Source organism: Triturus cristatus, chromosome 3_1 (genome assembly GCF_964204655.1).
Source record: "Triturus cristatus chromosome 3_1, aTriCri1.1, whole genome shotgun sequence".
Lineage (NCBI taxonomy): Eukaryota > Metazoa > Chordata > Amphibia > Caudata > Salamandridae > Triturus > Triturus cristatus.
Window position 1 is genome coordinate 354057033 of NC_140583.1, and position 22075 is coordinate 354079107.

The following is a 22075-nucleotide window of genomic DNA, read 5'->3' on the forward strand; positions in this document are numbered from 1 at the left end:
GGTGGAGAACATGCCCAGCCTCAAGTCCCCCTCTGAGCGCCGAACCACGGTGCTCAGACCAGTCACACCAGTGCTGTAAGGCAGCGTCGTGATTGGCTAGGGGAGCCAGGAGCCTGGGTGCTTCCTGCTTCGTCGACGGAAGAGGACGTAGGAGAGGCAGTCGACATGATGGTAAGTGAATCTTTTTTTCTTTTTACTTTTCCCCATTTTGTTTTCCTTTTAAGCCCACTCCCTTCCCACCGCACCACTACTGCCCGGTAGCAGCCGCTACTGCAACATATAGGCAATAATGTGTTCACTGTGCAGGAACGCCCCCCCAAGGGTCTAAAACCGGCCCCCACCCTGACGGCCACCGGGGAAACGCCCGGTGCCCGCTACGGCCAGTCCGGCCCTGTCTCCGTATCAGTTTGACAGCAAAATAGGAATTGTGAAAGAATATTGAGTCTTCTATAGACCTTGAATGTAAAGCAATGTGTTTCATATAGTATAGTAAAACAGTGTAGTAACTATTTTGTTTTAAGTGGAAGCTGAATGGCTGTATCTAATATATTCCATGGTGAACACTTTTTTCAGCTATCATATCATTCTCTGTGTCTTCACTCAGTAAGCTTACCACTCGCTTTGGTTTCTGTGTGATGTAATATGATGTAATATATAACACAATACTGTTAATCTGTCGTTGCTCACTGTTGAAAGTTGCAGACATATCACCATCACACTGACTGTTGCCAAACAACACATAAAATTCATGTAACAAATTATTTTCATACTTGTCCTCCTTTTTAATTTTTTCATTCATTCATTTTTGCTTCTTTTGACATTTTACTTTTACACATTTTTTGCTCCAGTGAATCTTCTGATAATGTTGACATTCTACTTTGACCTCTTCCTTGTCATCTCCTTTCTGTTCTCCATCTTTTATTTGCAATCTTTACAATTCTTCGCAAAAACAGTGACATTTTATCATTGAAGGACTACATCTTAACAGTTATAAAGTCCCATTTACAGCAATGATTACAAACACAGTTTATTACAAAGTAGCAGTAAGAAGTGACTGTTCTAACTAGCTGCTCTCTACATACTCTCTCATCTCCTGTCTGAAGAGCGCAGAGATGTTCTGTCAAGGACGAGTTGTGCACTATAACAAGAGCCAAAAATAAAATTATAATGATTAAGGTATAAAAGTGTTTTAAGAAAGATCGTAATTTCATATTGTGATGTTATTTTCTAACTAACTGAGTTATGATGTCAGAACGTGTAAGCAATAAGAAAATAACCCCCACATTGTTATGGGAGATCCAGTTCTCCCACTTTTTATATATGCATTAAAATACTGAATTATTCACCTCTGAGAAATATCTCTGATGATTTTGAAGAACTTCAGAGCCAATCTTATTCAATCATAAATTCAATTTAACTGACAGGTTTTAAATACCAGCAAAATTGCGTCTGGCCACATACTCCAGAAATTCAACCCACATTATGAAAGGTCTGGATAGATAGAGTAGTGATCCGTGCAGTTATTTTGGTTAAGACTTTGAGATTCTCTTTTGACTTAATGTCATCCTTAGAAAACCTCTTATTGCAATGAGCATCCACTTTACTTATGTTCATCTGATTGAAAAGCTCCAGCACTTCCTTGAGGCCCATGCACTGACCACAATTTCTTGGGTAATTAATAGTTCGAAGATTAAATAAAGCTTCAACTTGTTTCTTGCTTCGCTAGGCAAGTTCTTTAACGGATTGCCCAAAAATACAAAATTATGAGGCAAACTAAATTTGGTCACATTTCTGCCGTCCTCCACTCTTTACAGTGGCTTCCAGTCAACTCTAGAATCCTATTTTGCATCCTCATACTTGCATTCTGATTGATACTTCTGACCGCAGATTTAATACCCTGTTATTCTGCCCAGGCACTTCACTGGATCTGGAAGCTTAGCAACAGATCCTGGGTGATGACAGGTGATGGTATGAGCCTCTGTCATGACTCCAAGCTGCCTTCAGACATGACGACACAGAGCTGCATAAATGCATAACAGCTGCTCGCTAATGTCAGTTTCTCATTTTCGTCACCTGTAGATGCAGATCTAGAGCTCCACTCCTACCAATGTCCAAATTGCACATTTTGGAAGTGTACAGTGATATTGCCCACTGAAGAATTAAACTGTGTCATGGGTGCTGAAAGAAGAAATCAGTGAAGGACCCACTTGACTTATGTTTCTGTTGCCTCTTCACCAAATAGCTTCAAAACATGCTCCTTGATGACTCAAAAAGACCATAAGGCAGAAAATGCCAAGCTTTACTTTGTTGAGCACAAGAAGCAAGATCCGTTGCGTCAACTCTCAGGTAAAATCTCAGATGAAGTTGAGAGACAAGTCTTAAGAAGAAAGAAAGGAAACTTAGGCAATGCTATTTTATGTTCAGGCAATCTCACTGTGAAGAAAATTCACACATCGTTGGAAAAACCCAACTCCAACGTCAGACTTGTACCTAATACCGAATCTAGAACTAATGGGCCAGAGCTCTCTGTGCCATAGTCAACAGCTAATGGAAGCCTTTAAAGAGGCCATTCTGCAGATTCTCAAAATGGTTCTGGGTCATTCTAGTACCCCTACCATGCCCATAGTCTACGGGGCCTTTCCCAGTACCAGTGGACCCCAGACAAAGTCAACGTGCTCTGGCGCCAGCCAGGCCTCAACTCTGCCGCATTGTTCCTTCACCTGTGCAGCCTCTGCATCTGTGGCGCCGGTTCCAGAAATTTCCCTGTCTCCGACTTTGGACCCAGAATGTCTTCTGCAAGAACTTGTCCAGTGTTGTGGTATGTCATTGCTAAAGCAAATCTTCAAGTTGATGAGAGTTTCCCAACTGTTTCTCTGCCTTGGCAGCAGTATTTCCAAAGAATGGAGGCCATTTTTGACTACGGCTCTGGATGAGAAATTTCAGTTTTTGACATTCGTTAGACAATCAGATGGCCTTTTGTCTATAACTGAACCAGGCACTCGTGCCTCAATTCACACTGCAGTCTTCGGACAGGACCATTTTGCCTGCTTGGCACTGAAGGACTTCAAAGTGTAAATCTCCACTCCTCAGACCCATCTCCATGCGGGGGACGTTGCTTTGGTATTGATTATTGCGGTGAAGAATTTGCCGTTAGAAGTAGAATAATAAATGACTTGCTTATGATAACACTCTTCGTAGATACTCTAGCTAACCCCAGATTCCTCACTACCACCTACCTACTCGTTTTGTGAAGTAGACTTTTGAGAATTACTAAGGTTGTAAGATCGATTCACACAACAGCAGTTGAAATTAAATCTGTCAGCTTCATTCCGTTTCTGGAGGCTCAGAAAGAAATAAAGAAAATACCCGCACGGGGTATGCCTTTATGTGGCTCTGTGTTGTAATGTCCAGAGAAAGGACCGAGTAACCTACTGCCACGCAGAACCTATTTCAAGAGTTTCAGCATCTAGTTTGGCATCTGGAGTCACAAGGTGAAAAATCTACAGTTCATTGGAGCACCCATCAGAAAGAAGGTTACTGAAGGCAAGTAACTTGTTTGACATTTGGACACCAGGGAGTGCATGAGTACTGAAACTCCACCATCGGCTGCAACATACAAAGTTTAAAATTGAGTTCATCATCTTCTGCTCCTGCTCACAGCAAAGGCTATGCTTGTGAATCTAATGGTGGAAGAACCTTGTTCTCTTTAGGTAGAGAAGGCCAGAATAAAGTTTTGATTTGATTAAGACATTTAATGAAGAGAGCTACATCGCCTATTTCCTGCACCTTTCTGCTAGCCTTGTTTATCTATCCTTTTAGTGATGTGCAAAGTTTCAGTGCCCTTCAGATTATTTGTTATACAAATGAATTTGAAGAGGAACCACATGTGGTTGAATAGAAACACTGTGTCTCCTATAGGCAAGGCCTGTAACAGAGTTGAAGACACATATCATTCACCATCCTGGATTAGAATGACATCTCACAAGGAGGCATTTTCTATTAAATACCTCTTCTCAAGGAGTTCACTTCCAAAACAATCTCCATCATGCTGCTCCATGTCTTTCTATTCAACACAACTTTGCAATATTGTTAACTCCATGGACACCTCACAAAGGACAACCAGAAAACAAACAGCAAACCTTTTGCACACCTTTAGCAATTTAACAATGAGTGGCAGTCCACCCCTCACTTTTATTGGTTTGTCAGGGGTAAGGTAGAAAATGTAAGTTCACACAACGCTTGGAAAATATCCTAAACTACCACCTTTTTCTTTAGCCTTTCTCATGCAAAGACCTGTCAATACTAAAGAGTCTGCCCATATATGTGTTCAGGCATTTCTAGATTTGCAGTGGGTTTGGGGTTACCACCAGTGCTCAGTAGACATGGTCGATTTCAGAAATATTTCTAGCCTTAGCCTTAGAGGAAACTTGCAAATTCATATTGTTTAAATGATCGGCACCCTTTTACAAACTATGGCTGTGTTATATATCTTTATCATCCTTGTCCAGATTCCTCTAAAAAGCTTTCTCTTTTGCCTCCGTTTTACTGGGACAGGTCCATGGGATTTAAGATGCTTATCATTTTTACCTGAAATCTCTATACATGGGGATGCCTGACAGGTACAGGTGTGCATGATGGTGCTGGCTCCATGTATGTGTAATCAATGCTTCTGGCTGTTATTTTAATCAATGTATTTTCACCCAAAACTGTGTGGTTTTAGGAGTACAGTCCCAGGACTGTTGCAAAATAAGGAAATTCTACATATTTCTTATACTATTTATCCAAATAAATCAATTGGTTAAAGGTACTCCTTACTCCCCTTTTAGATTGCCAGGAGAAATAGTTAAAATGGCTGATTTTAAAATTGTTCTAAAATGTTGTCACTTTCTCTCAACTTACCTATGTCTTTAGCCTCCTTTTGCAAATGCACAAATGCTAAATTGTTTGGAAAAGAGAGAAAACATTTCTTAAAAAGCACCACAGCAGTGGAAACAACCAGTAAGAATGCACTCTTGGTTGGACTTTTTAGCTTTTACCTATATTTTGTGTATTTTAAAAATTTCAGAAAAATTACAAATGTTCTTGGATAACTGTCTTCTTAATTCTTGATGGAGATTTCTAGACTGTCAGAGTGGAAGTAGGCTAACACACCCTACATTGCTTGGGTCATCAGAAAGTGTACGAAGGAACGATTGTGACTGGTTGTGTTAAAATTTATTAAGAGTACTATCTGGGTGAATCCATAAAATGTTGCTGTGCACGGAGCTGGGCGTAAGAATCAAGAAAGCTTTAAATTACCCTCTGCACTTGAACCCAGTTCATTTGAACTTCTCTCATCATGCAGGGTGTGCTGTCAGCACTCTAGTCTTTGACCAGTATGTACCACTCACTGGCAGCATATATATTCAGAAGAGCAGCACGTCTGCACTGTGGGTGCACCAAAAGCAAACCCGTCTACACCTGTCCCACCCAGGCGGGAATTAAAGTGCCCATTTGCAGTACACCAGAGAGGACTTGTTGGCTTTAAGGATTAATTTACAGGAGAAAAGAAAGGTAGCAATACACTTCCAACCACAGATTCCTCACTTTGTAAATATTCCCCAAGACTGGATCCGAAAACTCAAAAGCAATACTACTGCATGCATGATGATAAAAGCGTTAATCAGGCACACCAATGTCATTTCCATTCTTTTTGTGACTTCAGACATGGATCCTAAGATCTGTTTTTTCCCCAAACTCTCTTTTGTACCAGTGTTCAAGGGAAATATGTCACTTCCCAAAACAATGGAGTTTAAGCCTAATAGGGATTGTTGCAAACAAATTTCTGTGACAGACCCCCACGAAGTATGCCTGTGGGGCCTGGAGTTGAAACAAAACTACAGGGCCTGTGTCCACTGCACCTTGAAGATATATCCTAAGGCTGTAATGGGCATGGAGACAAAACTGCCAAACATCAAAATACTTTGTGCTGCGACTGGTTGAAGTGGAAAGGAAGGTTCCCTTCCCGAAGTCGTTCGTGCAGCAGATCTCGTTGTATCCAAAGTTTTTGGGTAAGTCAAAGAAAAGGCAAAAGAAGTCAAAGCCGAAATCAGCCACTTCGCATCACTCTGAAACTCTAGAGCGAGCACAAGGGCATCCGAGTGCCCCCGGATCTCGCTTTGACTTATCCAACCCAATTTTCTTGGTCCATTAGCAATGTTGCAACAAATGAGAAGCCATTAGGGAAGCTATGCTACGCATATTTGTCATGCGTCCAGGTCCCTAGGTCCCCTGAGGGCTCCAGGGTCCTCAAAGACCCCCATTTGGGGTCCTGCCAGGAGGTTCACTTTCAGTGCCATTTGTGCCTCTTCAACCTGCCTCCACACAGGTTTCAGCACTGACTAAGGTTCCAGTTCCACTCGCTGTGCTATTCCCTTGAAATTGATGTTGATGCCAACACCGGAAAATGATCAGCTACCTATAGTGTTTCCGAATTAAAGCTGGCCTCATCTCAAACTTGACTGTGACCACGTTCTGACCCCACTTGAATCTGGCAGTAATAACTGTGATAAAGGAGACAAATGTGTCCCACAGTATGATGAGAACAATTGATTCACCGATTGCTGGATGCCAGTGGTTAAGACACCTACCCAAATAAAGGACTTGTTTCTCCTCCTGATCCTGAAACAGAAGATAGTGCTTTTTTTGCAATGGTGACATGACAGGCTGTGGCGGTTCTTGACCTGCAACTCCCTACCATTGAAGTAATGACTAACATCCTGACAGATTCTCCACTCTGACGATTCAACAAGACTCTTACAAATACCCGGTTGGGCATATGTTCTGGGCCTCCAGTCATTAGGCAGGTAGCTTGTCACCACAGGCTTGCACCGGGTGATCCTGATTCATTACCCTATGCTGGAGAGTTTTCACCAGAAGTCAGAACCCTAAAACCTTTTCTACAACCCCTCCTAACTGTTAGCCCAAACGATTGGCAAAATTTGGCAAGCACATGTTCTCTTCTGCCAGCAGTGCTCTACATTCGGTCAACACCAGGTGCCTCTTGGGTCGCTACAGCTTTGCTTTGTGGGATACAGTAGGCCAAGTCCTGCCAGAAGTTCCAGAGAACCAATGGGCGTAATTTGGCCAATAAAACACAGCAGAACACCTGAATTTAGACAAAAAAGTGAGAAAAACGTTTCAAACAAAATAACCTAGCTGAGATGGAGTATTCCTTTTAACGGACGATTTCCATCAACCGTCATAGGTGGCATGCTTCATCATCCGGAATCTCCTCGCACCATAATACCTAGTGACGGCACTTGCTACAACCCCCTCACTGAGAGGTAGGAGCACACCAGAAATTTTAAGAGCTATGATAAATACCCTTTAATGAGCTCAGGTGGAGAGATAAGTAGTGCGTAAGTTGATAGTTAAAAGTTACTCCAAGGTACGCCTATACCTTTATTCATGCGTCCCAGGGTCAGGAATAAAAAGCAAGACACTGCAGACCGGTTTAAACCTGCTGGGGAGTGTCACCAGGATAGTTCAACATGTTTCAGCCTATAACCCTCGTATGAGGTGGTGCAGCTTTCATCAGGACCTGTAGTGCTAGTACTTCTACTTTTGACCAACCCGCATAAGGTGGCCGGTTTGTGGCAATATATGTTATTCAGTCTGGCGTGGACACAACTGATTGCTTGGATTGGGCAATGGTTATGAGTGTGGTGGTTAGGTTCCATGCCTGGATTAGGTCTGTGGGTTTCTCTGGGGATTTTTAAGCATTAATGGATATGCATTAGATAGCTCTTGCCTCTTTGGTAAAAAAGCAAACTGAGTTTGTTCCCTGGAGCTGTCCATCCCATCTAGGTAATTTCTCAAACAGTTTCATCCCTTTAGTGGAGTGTTTAAGTGAATCTTCGAACCCTGCTACCAGCATAACAACCTTTACAGCCATTTCATTACTGAGGCTGCTGTTCCTAAAGACGATGTTTAGGACATCAAGGTCAGCATGCAGCTTAGTAGCCCCCTCCAGCGACCAAATAACAAAACCACTTTTGTGTGTCCTTTACGACACACACTCACCCTATAGGGGGCAGTATAGAAGGAGGAGAGACTCCATTGTTCGGCTGTCAGAAGAGCTCCTGTGCGCTACATTAATTTTACCAGGGACCATCTGATGGTGGACGATCCTGTTTTTGTGGGCTTCTCAGGATTAGAGAGGATCAAGGTACGTGGATAGTCCTCTGCTCAAACATTGACAGCGTGTGAGCTAAGAAGCCACCACCTGAAGGGTTGAGGGCTCATTCCTACTACTGCTCTGGTATATTGAGTGCCTATCCTGGATATATGCCAGACTGCTATGTGGGCATCTGTGCACACGTTCACAAACCACTATTGCCTTGAGCGTTAGGTCTGTCTGGGTGGCTGTATGAAATTGGATTATTATTTGGGGTGGGTGATTACCACATCAAGGAATAATCGCAACGTTTGTTAGGGGGAACCCTCAAAGTCACTAAACTAAGTTGAGCTCTTCCCCCTGGTTGCTATGGCACAGGGCATTTATGCAATACCAAAACTGTAATAAAGCCACAAAGCAAAACAACAAAAATTCCAAACTGAATTAGAAAACTTGAGTAAAGGTCTATAAGCAAAAAGACCCCAAAATTTCTAAAATCCAATAAGGGAAACTGGAGATATGTACTTTTAAAGTTTTAAGTAGAAATAGCACCTAAAAGCACAAAGTGCCTGTTTGTCAATGGTCCGAGACCATGACCTTCGGGCAATTTGAGGGTGACCACGATGCAAAAAGAGTCAGATACACCAAACAGGTTTGCTCTGGTCAAAGATTTTATCTTCAACTTAGTCTTTTAAGTCCTAATCCACCCAGGAGTACACTTCATAAGTCTCCCAGGACCTCAGGCGAGGCACTTGAGAAACTCACAGGGTGTCAAACGGAGGCCAGCAGCAGGGGCCAACCTGGGTCCAGTTTCCAATGGTCAGGTGGGTACTTCCAAGAAAAGGCCTCTGGCACCTTGTCTTCCTGTAGCCTTACAAGAGGTAAGCCACCTGACCTTTATTGTTCACTTCTTTGTCCTGGCTACAAGAGGGACCAGGTTCAGTCCTCCAGGGCTCCTCTCAGGTCACAGACAGCAAGTCCAGTCCTCTTCTGATCTTCTGTAGGTTTTGAAAGTATTCTGAAGTGGGTACCTGGATATGCCACGTTTAAACCTGGCACTAGCTATTAGGTGGTATTTAACAGAGACATTGCCTTTAGACATGACTTGTATATTCATTACATTTCCATTATATGCTTCAGTGCGTAACCAATAATACGATGCATGTTATCAGATACAGAAATACTGTTTGTGCAAGCAAGAGGTTTCTCACTGAGTCCTTCTATGGCATATACATTTCATGTTAAGCAAAACTTACATGTTCTCTGTTTGTGTTGCCTTGCAAACCTGAACTGTGGAGGTGGGTACTAACCTTATGAGTACAAAGCAATATGAAGGAGGGAAAGGGGACAACTGTAAGTGAAACGCTGCTAGACTCTTCCCATCCCACACCCGCCCTCTTACACGTATCATGTCCAACATGGCTCTGATGCGTGGTGATAAGCCCCAGAGGCGACACAAAAGAAAACAAAATTGTCGCGTCTATACCTTTATTGGGGTGTAATCAGGATGGCTCATCCTCCCGCAACCCCGCCTCTGTGGTGTTGACTCTCCCTGGCGAGGAACCCCCTATTGATTCATCTGTCTGCAGCAGCTCTGATAGGATGGTCTCCCATTCCATGGCCAGGGGGAACTTGCGTATCCCAACAGATCCTCTCTGCGCAGGGCAACGCTCTTTGCCTTGGCCCACTTGAGCAGGGATCGGCGCCACGCCGCTGCCTGTGGGGCCTCCGACACCTTCCAGTGTTTAGTGATTATGCGCTTGGCGACAGCTAAGCCCAAGCCAAGAAAGCATGAAGTGGCTCTATGCTTCCTCCCCCTCCCAAACAGGTGAAGGATGTAGGCCTCCCAGCTGAAAGGTATCTCTCACTCTGTGCAATGCGATAGGGTATTGGCTACTGCACTCTAGTATGTGGCCAGTTTCGAACACTACCATAGCATATGCAAAATGTCTACATCGGCTGTGTAACACCTGGGGCAAGCTCAGTCAGTACGGCAGAAGTATCTATTGATTTTGGCCGGGGTGAGGTATGCTCGCTGAAGTATGAAGAACTGTATTTGACAGAAACGCTGGTTACGAGGTACGCGGGAGGGGCCCTCCAGGACAGCCGTCCATTCTGATTTGGTAAAGGCACGCCCCAGGTCCTCTTCCCAGTGCACCTGTAGCGAGTCTAAAGAGATTGCAGTATGTTGGCGAAGTGATGCTGCGAACCATCTGACCAGGTGGACCCCATCTCCCATGATATATAGATATTGGATCGTATGATGCCAAGGAGGCTCTGTGGCTAGCTCACCCCACTTGGAAGATAGTGAAACTATAAGTGAGCAGTGCAGGAAGAAACTCCCGAGATTAACGCCCTACCCTTCTACCAGCTCGGCATGGGGGATCAGAGTTCCGTCTCCGAACAAGTCCCCGATGTCCTGAATGCCAACTGTGTCCCAGCCTCGCAACTCCACAGCTGTGGTAACACGCGGGCACCTGGGGCTTCCCTGTAGGGGTAAAGAGGGGGCATAGGGCTTTATGGCACGGATAATGAACATACACTTGAGAAAACACCTGTCAACTACCGAAAGTAGCAGGGAGTACATGTGTTTGGGTCACACGCACGCATGGAACAGGTGCAGGAGGGCGGGGCGTGACAAGGGAGGGAGAGGAGTGTCCGTGTCCCCAAGATAATGAGAGGCCAACCATTTGGCAATCCACCACACCTGCGCGGCTAAAGAAAATAGGGCTCAAGGTTGGGGACAGCAAGACTGCCCTGCCCGACACGGAAGTTGAGTTTCCTAATGGAGACCCTATGTCTGGTTGCCCCCAAATGAAGTCTCTAACTACTTTTTCCAACTTACCAAAAAAGGGCAGGTGATAGATAAAGGGGCAGGTTCGTAAAACAGTATAGGAGCCAAGGCAGGATCACCATCTTAGCAAGTGCAATTCTGCCTCAGATGGATAGTGGCAGAGTCCTCCAGAAGGAGATCTGGGATCGGATGGCAGTCACCACCCTTGTAACGTTGCCATCGAGTAGGTCTGCTTTATTGCGGTAAATCTGTACCCCTAGGTAACTGAAAGTGCCAACACACCATGCTACCTGCTCAGCGAGTAGCTTGGGTTTGGGGTGTTCACTGTAAAAGGGAAAAATATTGAGTTCGAGGCATTCATGCGCAGGCCCGACACTACAGCAAATTCTGACAATAACTGATCCAATGTGGGGGGATTGCGTGTAGGTTTCTGACATACAGCAGTATGTCATCTGCATACAAGGATATGTATGGGTGCCATCCCCCAGAGGAATCCCCGTGTCCACCCGGGCCCGAACGGTTGCAGCCAAAGGCTCCTCCGCTATGGTCTCCGAAATATAGGGGCCGGTTTTGACTCGGATAGTTGGGCGTCTATATAACAGCTGGACTAGCCCTATGATGAAAGGTCCTATGCCAAATTTAGCTAAGGCGGCAAACAAAGAGGCGCTTTCAGGAGAATCAAATGCCACCTCAAGGTCCTATAACAGGGCAACCTGAGCACGGCCACTCGGTTGGGGCATACTCAGGTACTTCAAAAATAGCACCGGAGGAGGGAGGAGCCTAGCGCGCAACCAAGATGGCCGCGTAGGTGCGAGGCTCCCGAGGACCTCCGCAACCTCCTACGTTTATCCTGTCTTCATCCTGCATCGGTTGAGGGGACTGTGTCGGTGAGCCTGAGCCGAGCTGGTACCCGTTTCCCGTTTTCGAATCGGACCTCGGGTGCCGGAGTGAGCACCGATTGAAGTTTGCGGCCTACTTCTCTCCTGACCCCGGATTCGCGTTTGGGGGCGACCCAGTGGCAAAGTGAACAACAACGGCGGGCTGGGCCTGGCGAGTCGCGTACCCCACACTTTCACTTTCACTTTCGCGCCCCCTTGCCGTTTTCGCAAGTGGGATCACGGCGCTCTTTGTGTTGGGGTGGCCTCGCTGGGAGACCCTGCCTGCCTGCTGCGGCCCGCTCTGCCGTCCTGGGGTGGCCCCCCGGAGCTCGTGGCCTTGATTGCTTGCTCTCCACTGCGTGGCTGGTGCGGGTGTGAGACCCGCGACGATGGCCAGGAAGCAGGATGGGGATCGGTTAAGGCCAAGTCAACCCGGCGTGGCGCCGCACATCAGGCCAACATCATGGACCGCTACACCCTCCCGAAGGGGTCTCCCGGCGGATCGCACAAGTCCTCTGAGTGCCCCCCGGATGCCCCGGATTTGCCCACGGATCTGTCTCTGCAAGACGTCATGAGCGCCATTGCTGAAATGAAGGCCTCGGTGGGCCAGCAGTTCGACACTTTAGCGCACAAAATCGACGCGGTCCTCATTGATGTCAACCTTGTGAGAGCTGATCTCTCCAAGACTAACGACCGGGTCGATTCTTTGGCTCACACCGCGTCGGGCCTCACGACTGAGGTGGCGGCCCTTCAAACGGAGGTGCACCGGCTCCGTCAGGCGAGTGCGCTCATGGATCGGCGCCTGGAGGACTCCGAGAGCCGGGCCCGGAGGAATAATATCCGCATCATCGGAGTGCCCGAGGGACGGGAGGAGTCGGCGGCGGATCTCTTTGTGGAGGACCTGATCACTACCCATCTCCAGCCTCGAGGACTGAGTAAATTCTTTGCCGTGGAGAGGGCCCATAGAGTTCCCGGGGGCAGACCGAAGGTTGGAGCCCCTCCGCGGCCTCTTATTGCCCGTATCTTTAACTTTCGGGACAGGGATGCGATTTTGCAAGCTTCCAGACTGCAAGGGCCGATTAAGCTGGAGAACATGGAGGTGAACTTTTATCCTGACTTCACCCAAGCGGTCCAGAAGCAGAGACTGAGTTTCCTGGGCGTCAAGCGGCGGCTTCGAGGCATGAACTTAAAATATGCCATGCTCTTCCCGGCCAGGCTGCGGGTGGAGGTGGATGGTCGCACTCACTTTTTTGACCGTCCTGAAACGGCCGGGGACTGGCTGGACACTTTGTCTGGGGGTCATGATCGGGAGAGCGGGGGGGGGGGGCTGCGGGAGGAGACTGCCCACCGGACCGGGTCTGAGGTACTGATGCCGGGGCTCACTCCGGATGATGCTGCCACTTTCGGCCAAGCTTAGGGTCTTTTGTTTGTTGTATTCGTCTTCCCTCCTTTGGAGGCGGTGCGGGGTCTTGAGGGGGTACTCTTTCCTCCTCTAGGGGGTCTAACTAGTTCCAATTATATAGGGGCGACAGGCACACTGCAAGTTGGGGGGGCTGTCTGGGCTCATGCAGGGGTGCAGGGAGGGGGGAGTTTTGTTGGGGCGGTTGGGTTGGGGTGGGGTATTGTTCATTTGTACCACAAGGCAAAAGTATTGTTGTGCTATTCCTAAAGTGCTCTCGGGGGGACGGTTGATCGCTTTCGGCTATGATGGGGGGTAGGGGACTGAGTCTTTTGTCCTGGAATGTTAATGGACTGGGGGACAGGATAAAACGGGGTGTGGTCCTGCAGTTCCTGAAACGAATTTCACCTGATATAGTTTTTCTGCAGGAGACACACCTCATTGGCAACTCCTTTCGTGCTATGAATAGACGGGGCTACCGCCTTCTGGCCCATTCGGGCTTCACGTCTGGTTCAAGGGGTGTGGGCATTGTGGCTAAAACCTCGCTCCCGTTGGAAGTTGATGAGGTGCTCCATGATGACAGGGGACGTTACACGGTTCTGGTGGGTAGAATGGAGGGCAGATTGATTGTTTTTGTTTCTGTCTATGTCCCGCCAGGGTTGCAAACGACTACTTTTGCGGATCTGGGGCGCCTCCTCCTTGGCCTTCCGGAGGGGATTCTAGTGGTTGGGGGGGATTTTAACGCTGTGGTTTCCGGAATTGAGGACCGTCACCCCCCTAGGGATCTCCCCCGTGCCCAAGCGTGGTTGTCTGGCCTCTTGGATACCTTGGGGCTGGTGGATTGTTGGCGTTTGAAATACCCTACACAGAAACAGTACACCTTTCATTCCGGGGCCCATGGCAGTCTCTCAAGGCTAGATTATGTCCTGGTGCCGGCGGCGCATGCGGGGAGGATCGGGGAGGTGCGCCATTTGGCGCGGGGTATTTCGGACCACTCCCCGCTCCTGTTGCACTTCGACATTCTCCCGAGGGGGGAGGGTAGGGTGGTCCCGATTAATCCCTGGTACCTGCGTGACCCCACCATTCGCGCAGAGTTGGTTAAATCCCTTAAGCGATATTTTGACGATAATGTGGGGTCTGTGTCATCGGCGGTCTCTCTGTGGGAGGCGTTCAAGACGGTACTCCGGGGGGAGGCCCTGTCCCTTATTTCCCATTCCCGGAAGCGCGAGCGGGAGGAGGTGACCCGTGTTGAAACTGAGATAACCGAGTTGGAGGGTGATCTAGAATGGGGGGTGACGGATGACAAATTACATGTTCTCCGACTCAAGCAGGCGGCCTATAAGGCCCTCGTCACGGAGGCGGCCAGGGGCCTCAGTAGAGAGCAACAGGGGAGACTGTATGATGTGGGTGATAAGGCTGGGAAATTGATTGCGTGGCTGGATAAAAAGGAGAGAGCGAGTCGAGTTGTCCCGTCGATTGAGAAACTGGATGGTGTGTGTGTCACTGAACCGGGAGAAATTGTTGATTGCTTCGCTGAATATTTCCGTGGGGTGTATTCCCCGGTGTCCTCCCGCTCGGAAGAGGATTCCCATGCCCTGCTCAGGGATATCGCGCTGCCTTCCCTTTCGGAGGAGGACAGAGTGTCGTTGGACGCCGCCCCAACATCTGAGGAAATTGCCCTCGCCATACGTTCGGTCGCTTCCGGCAAGGCCATGGGTCCTAATGGTCTTCCTATCGAATTGTACAAGCTGCGACCGGATACGCTGGCGCCGCATCTCCGTGCTATGTTCCTCGCGGCCCGTTCGGCGGGTTCCCTCCCGCTAGACCAGCGTCTGGCTACTATCGTGGTTATTCACAAGGAGGGGAGGCCGCGGGACCGGGTCACGTCCTACAGGCCCATTTCGCTGCTGAATGCGGAACCCAAAATTCTCGCCAAGGTGTTGGCCAATCGGCTGGTTGGCGTGGTGTGCGATCTGATTCACCAGGATCAGTCCGGTTTTATCCCTCATCGCAACACTGCGCTCAACCTGCGGCGCTTGCATGGGGTGCTCGCGCGTGTCCCGTTCATACGGGAGCCGGCCATTTTGGCGTCCCTGGACGCCACTATGGCGTTTGACACACTTGAGTGGCCATATATTTGGGCGACGCTGGCGAAGTTTGGGTTTGGCCCGGGATTCATCGGTTGGGTGAAATTGTTGTATTCCGGACCGCTGGCGCAGGTGGCTGTGAACGGTAGAGTGTCGGCTCCGTTTGAGCTGGGCAGGAGCACGCGGCAGGGCTGCCCGTTATCGCCGCTCCTCTTCGCGCTTGCCTTGGAGCCCCTGGCGGAGTGGCTGCGGTGGCATCCTTCTATCCGTGGTCTCCGATGGACCCCCGAGTATGAGGACCGCGTATCTCTTTACGTTGATGATATTCTTTTGTACCTGGCTTCCCCGCGTAAATCGCTGATAGTACTGGTTGATGTATTGCACTCATTTGGCCTCAACTCCGGCCTAGTCATCAATTGGGCTAAATCTTGTGTGTATGTCCTCTCTGGGGAGGCTCCTATCCTTCCGAGGGGTTGTCATATCCAGATTGCCCCGCGGGGATTTCGGTACCTGGGTATCTTCATTACCCTGGACGCGGAGACCCGGTATAAACAGAACTTGCTTCCCCCCCTCCAGCGCCTGAAGGATGATGTCGCGCGTTGGAGGCGCTTGCCGCTCTCGCCGCTCGGCCGGGCGGCATTGTTTAAGATGATGTCGCTGCCACGTTTCCTGTACGCCTTACAGAACACAATGGACGTTGTCCCGGCGCGCTACTTTCGCGAGGTGGAGAGTTTGCAGCGCCGCCTGTTCTGGGAGGGTAGACCGCGTATCGCCCTGGCGAAGCTGACGCTCCCGTGGTACGACGGGGGGGTTGCCCTCCCAGACATCAAGCGATATTACTGGGCCTCCCAGCTGGCTGCGATAAATCACGGCCTTTACGGGCCCGCTCTAAACCCGGCCTTTGAGATGGATAAAATGTTACTGCCGGGCGGCGACTATAATCGGGCGCTTTATTCTAGCTCGCTCGACGCACGTCTGACGGGCCCCACGCGGGTCATGGTGCGAGTGTGGCACGCGGCTAACTTGGCGATGGGGTGGAAGGATCGTTTGACCCGGGCGACGCCACTATACGCATCTGAGCGGCTGGGCTCCCTGTGGACCTCGAAGGGCTTTGAGAAGTGGGACATGATAGGCATCAGCAGGGTGGGCGATCTCTGGACGAGGGGGGGATTCAAAACGTTCGATGTGCTGCAGACGGAATTCCAGTTGCAGGACAGGGAGTACTTTCGATATATGCAGATCCGTCATGCGTTGTGCTCCGTATTCCCGGACGTTGCCTCCACCCCGGAGTACTCCCCTCTGGAAGATAGAGTGCTAGATGGGCATGTACCGGACGGCACGATTTCATTAATTTACAAAAAACTCATCAATGATCGCTCGGGACTGCTGACTGGCCTTCGTGAGGCGTGGGGGGCTGATGGATTGGAGCTGGATGACGAGGACTGGGTGTCTGCGGTGGCCTCCCCGAAAGAGGTGGCCATACCGGCTCGCCTTCGCTTCGTCCAGCTCAAGATACTCCATAGGGTCTATGTTACGGGGCCGAGTCTGATGCGTATGGGCTATGCTGTGGACGGGTTGTGTAAGCGTGGGTGTGGTTCTTTGGGGACCTTTCTCCATATTTTGTGGGAATGCCCGGAGGTGGCGCGATTCTGGCGTGGTGTGCACGAGGTTTTGCAGGCAGTTACGCATGTGCCGCTGCTGCCCGAGGCGAGGAGATGTCTCCTGAATGTGTGGGAGCCAACCGACTACTCAGTGCCGCAGACGTGGTGGGTGACTCTGGGATATATGGTGGCCAAGCGTGATATTGCGCAATTGTGGGGTTCCCAGAGGTCACCAACTGTCTCGGCGTGGAAGGACAACATGGATTGGTGTATGTTTCGGGAAAAGGTGGTGTATGTTGCGAGAGGTAAGCCTGGGAAATGGGTGAAAGTGTGGGGCCCCTGGAACGCCTACCGTGGGGGAATCTGTACCCCGCCGCTGATGCCTGATCCGTCACCGGCCCCGTCTCCTTAGCCTGCTTGTCTTCCTGGTTCTGGGCATTGAGTTCACTTTGTCTCCGTCCCGACCTATCCCCCCCCCTTGATATTCCTGTGGATCGGTAGGGTCCCCCCCAGGGGAGCACATGCTATTGTTTCCGATTGTGGGTTGCCTTGTGGACTTGTTTCTTCGTTATTTATATAAAAATGAAACCGTTGTGTGGGGTCCGGATGGTGTGGCTGCCAACGCTTCTTTCAACTCCTGTGATCTCTCTTCTGCCGCAGCGTGTGTACTACTGTTTGTATTATATGCTCTTTCTGTTTGCTAGCGGCCGGCCTGAAGGTTGTAGGCCCATCGTTGTATATCTTCTGGATTCTGTAATAAACGGTTTAAAAAAAAAAAAAAAATAGCACCGGAGGATAAGGGAGGTACTGGGAGCCGGGACAAATCCATTCTGATCCGTATGGACCAATGTAGGGGTGTTTGGTACCAGCCTGTTGGCCAGCATTTTTGCCAATATTTTATAATCGGTATTTAAGATTGTTAGGTGTCTGTAGGAACTCAGGAATGTGAGCTACTGCCCTGGCTTCAGCAGAGAGACCAGATTTGCGTTGTATAGAGAAGGCGGGAGCGCAGAGCCCTCGATTGCTGAGGTAAAGAGCTCATGCAGGTGGGGCACAAGCGTGTCCGCATATGTCTTAAAGAACTCTGCAGGGAGCCCATCTGGCCCCGGCTTCTTCCCGGGTGCCAGAGATGACCGCGCGTCCCGTACCTCGTCCAGCGTATTGGGGGGATTCCACAGCCTGTCGATGTTCGTGGGTAGATCGATCGTATCCAAGAAGGCACTGATTTGCTGGGGAGTCTCTTGCACCCGGGATGAATAGAGGGAGGCACAGTGACTCATCATGGCTGTATGAATTTCTAAGTGTGTGTGTCGCATGAGCCCGAAGTCATCTCGAATGCCGTGTATTGGACTACGGGTGTGTTCCTGACGAGTAAGGTAAGCAAGCAGCTTGCCTGTCCTGTCTGCTGTGACATGTATACGCACAGAATGAGCTAAAAAATTGTGGCATCTCAGTTTTTCCAGTAGCGTGAGCCGCTCGGTATGCATAACTTCGAGCTTAGCTTTAGCCCTAGTTTGGGTAACCAAGAGGGACTCCTGCTGGAGTATATTCCTCTCGAGGGTATTCAGGGTGGCGTCCAGCTACCGACACACGCTCCACGTCAGGCCCAAGCAGTGCTCCTGTGTCACCACCTTGAAAGCTTTCCATTCGGTGGACGGGGAGTTAGTGGTGCCCGCGTTGCGCTCAAAATAATCCAGCAGGGATGACCCCAACAAGGCACGGAATTCCGGGTCCTCCAACACGGCGGGCTGCAGCCTCCAGCTAGGGATCGGAGAGGTCTTCTCTCCCAACTGATTGACAAGTACTGGGTGTTGTGGTCTGAATGCGTGCATCCCAGATACTCATCGTCTTGGATGAAGGGAAGCACTACAGGCAAGGTGAGAATACGATCAAGACGTATGTGCAGTTTGTGGACTGGTGAAAAGAACGGATATATGTGAGATTCAGAGTTACGCGCTCGCCAAATATCAAACAGGGACCAGTGTTACTGCCATTTACACAGAGCCTGCGCATTAGATGATGCCGCCTTGTGCCCAAGGGGCGGGAAGGAACAAACTAATGAGGTGTCGAGCACTGTATTGAAGTCGGCTCCTAGGAGCCATGGGAAATCGCTCCAGCGGGATAGGACCCCAGATAAATTACAAAAGAAAGCACTCTAGTCTACAATTTGGGGCGTATATAGAGCCCAGCACAACAGTCTGCCCCTAAGAAGCACATACCGCCCATCTACACCGGTCGCTACCTCCTCCTCCTCTTCCCAGGGGACCCTCACCCACACCAGCACACTCAGGGCCATGGACGCGAAGTCTGTGCTGTACACTCTACCCTGCCATCTATGACGTAATCTGGCTGCTTCTGGAGCAGTCAGATGGGTCTCTTGTAACAGAGCGATACTCGTATCTCTCCACAGATATGCATAGATGGAATACCTACCCAAAGGCGAGTGTATCCCTTGCACGTTCCATGTGACAATGTTAACTCGCATCATCTGGACGGTCTGTGACTGTATTTATGCAGGCATGTAACTGTTGCAGTGTGCAGGGCGGTGTGAGGCAGCAGCGTCTCGCGGATAGGCATCAAGCCTAAACAGGGGAAAACCAAGAAGTAGCAACAATGTCATGGAACTGTATAAGAGCAAACCCCTAACTGAGGATGACCCAAACTGGCACGGCGCAAATACGGCAACTAACCTGTAGCTAATTTATATAGCTAACGAGGGTGCGGTGTACAATAGCATCCTGCCCGGCCCATCCTTATCCTGACTGTATAAAACAACGGAGAACCAAAAATAGCCATCTCATCAGTTTGCTAAATAAGATCGTGTGTAATCTCATTTAAATGTGGACGCTGTAGCTGTTGGATAGAGCCACAAACAAGCATGTGATATCAGTGTGCATAAAGGTTTGCTGGCCCAGGCGTGTTAAATTATATTGTCAGACGTTTGTGGCATTACATCTGGGGGCGAGGCGACCCCGGGTCTCCGGACCAGGCTGGCATGGAGTCTGCATCACCACAGAATCTGGATGGCGACATGGTGGAGGGGGTCGAGGAGTCCGCAACCTGAAGGGCGGCTGCCACCTGAAGCACCTCTTGCCGCTCCGTCTGTAACTGCACTGGGTCTGGTGCCTTCATCGAAGAAGTATGGCTCCTTGCTCTTCCTCTACGTGTTGTCCGCCGGTTACGCCTATTTTGCACCGGTGACAATTCTGTGTCCGGCAGCCTGGCCGATATTGCCAGGCCCGTCTTCTCCAGCCAGTCCCAAGCATCTGATGGCGTGTCAAAGAATCGGGTGGCTCCATCTTTTACCTCACTTAGCCGAGCTGAGAAGAGCAGGGAATATCGCAGATCAAGTTCCTGCAGCTGCCGCATCACTGCTCCAAAGGAGGCTCGCTGTTTTTGGACTTGGGCCGTGTAGTCCGGGAAGAAGAGTACTGTTGCATTTTGCACTCTGACCCCAGAAGACTTCAGAATTTCCCTTAATATTGCGTCCCTGTCTCTGAAGTTAAAAACTTTGAACAGTAACGGCCGGGGATTGGAGCCAGGCGATGGATGGCGGGCCGGCACTCTATGAGCCCGCTACCCCACAAATTGAGGGGAGAGGACCTCAGGCGGGAGCAGGTCCCTCGGCCACTTCTCCATGTAGTCTGCTAGATCTCTTTCCTCTGCTCCCTCCGTAAGGTCAATCACCCGCACATTATTGCGACGAGACAGGCGTCATCAATCTTATTGTCAAGGGTGCTGACACGGTCCAATAGGTCCTGCAGTGTCGCTGTGTGATTGCGAGTCTTCGGTTGCAGGTCTGAGAGCTTGAGCTCGGTTGCATGTATCCGTTAAGACAGTTTCTGATGGTCTGCTCTAAGAAGTGTAAAGTCCGAGACCACCTTGTCAATCCTGGTCTCGAGGGACGTACGCGTCTGCGCCAGCTTTGTGCCAATCTGTTCCACTGCCGCCAGCACTGTGTCAATCTTGGCTGAAAGGTTCGGCTGATTCGCATCTTTGGATCCGCTGCTCTTGAGGCCACCCCAGGAGGCACCTCCTGGGGAGCGGCTTAGCGAAGGCGGCCCATGGCCAGCTGCTGCGTGTTAGACATCAAGGTGGCAGGAGCGACTGAGCATCTGATCACCCCGATGTGGAGGAGTCCAGATCCTGTCTCGCCGCCAACTCCTGTATTCTATTGCACGCAAGTACGTCTGTTTTCCAGTGACCCCCAATACTTCGGACGTCTCTTATCAGGGTGTACGGGAATTTTCGCTGCCCAGCAACCCGCTGCGCCCCGTCTACATGCAAATATGCACTCTCAATTAGGCCAGTTCACAAGTGTCAACGGGGTGCTCCTTGCCCAAGTCTATGCTGTATATCTGTTTTAGTGGCCCAGAAGTGGGGGGGTGCATTGCACAGGGCAATGGATCTGTGGCTCAGTGGTCAGGTGCTGTGCTTCCTTGTCCTTCAATGTCCGGTCCGCCAAGATAGGTTAGTTCCAACGGGGCTCCCAGTTTGGCCTGCACGTGTGGGCCCCCCTTGGAGGCTCAACAATTGCCACTACTTATAACAGGGATGGTTTTTAACCTTGCTGATTGAACAAGTCTAACCTACGACACTGTCCTGAGCACCGGGGGTCGCAGAAGGTTTTCCCCGCCGCCGCAGCACCATCTTTTCGAGCGGCCGCAGTGTGGGAAAGGACCACAAACCCCACGAGCCCTTGCGGCAGGAAGCCGCCACCGCCAGCTCAGATCTTGCGCCAGGAAATTTCATAAACTACATCAACCATTCGGATGGGGATATGCACATATTCCAGACCAATTCCATAGTAAAGAATTACATCTAGGTTATGTTTTGTATACTAGACCAAAAGCTATGATGTAGAGTAAATTTGGTAGTTCATGAGCAAAATTAAATCGGGTTCATCCAATGAACCTTGCCCAGCTACGGTACCTTTTAACCTGGTCAAGGGTAGGGTTACATCTATATTATAGCATCTCTGTAATAGGTCCTTGGAGTCATGCATAGTACCAGGGCAGTGGAAAGAATGAATGGCAGTTCTTCTATTGGAAAAGCCATCAGCAAACCTGAAACAATTAAGCAACTATCACTCAGCTTCTCTTCTACCGTATCCAGAGAATGTAATAGGGAAAGGGGTTAATATTCCATTATTGGCATA

At 49.5% G+C, this 22075-nt stretch overlaps 1 protein-coding gene across 4 annotated transcripts in view; it reads left to right on the forward strand.

Annotated features, from left to right (window-relative positions):
• Positions 1-22075, forward strand: part of FAN1 (FANCD2 and FANCI associated nuclease 1) — a 208452-nt gene that overhangs the window by 174535 nt on the left and 11842 nt on the right. The window lies entirely within an intron of this gene.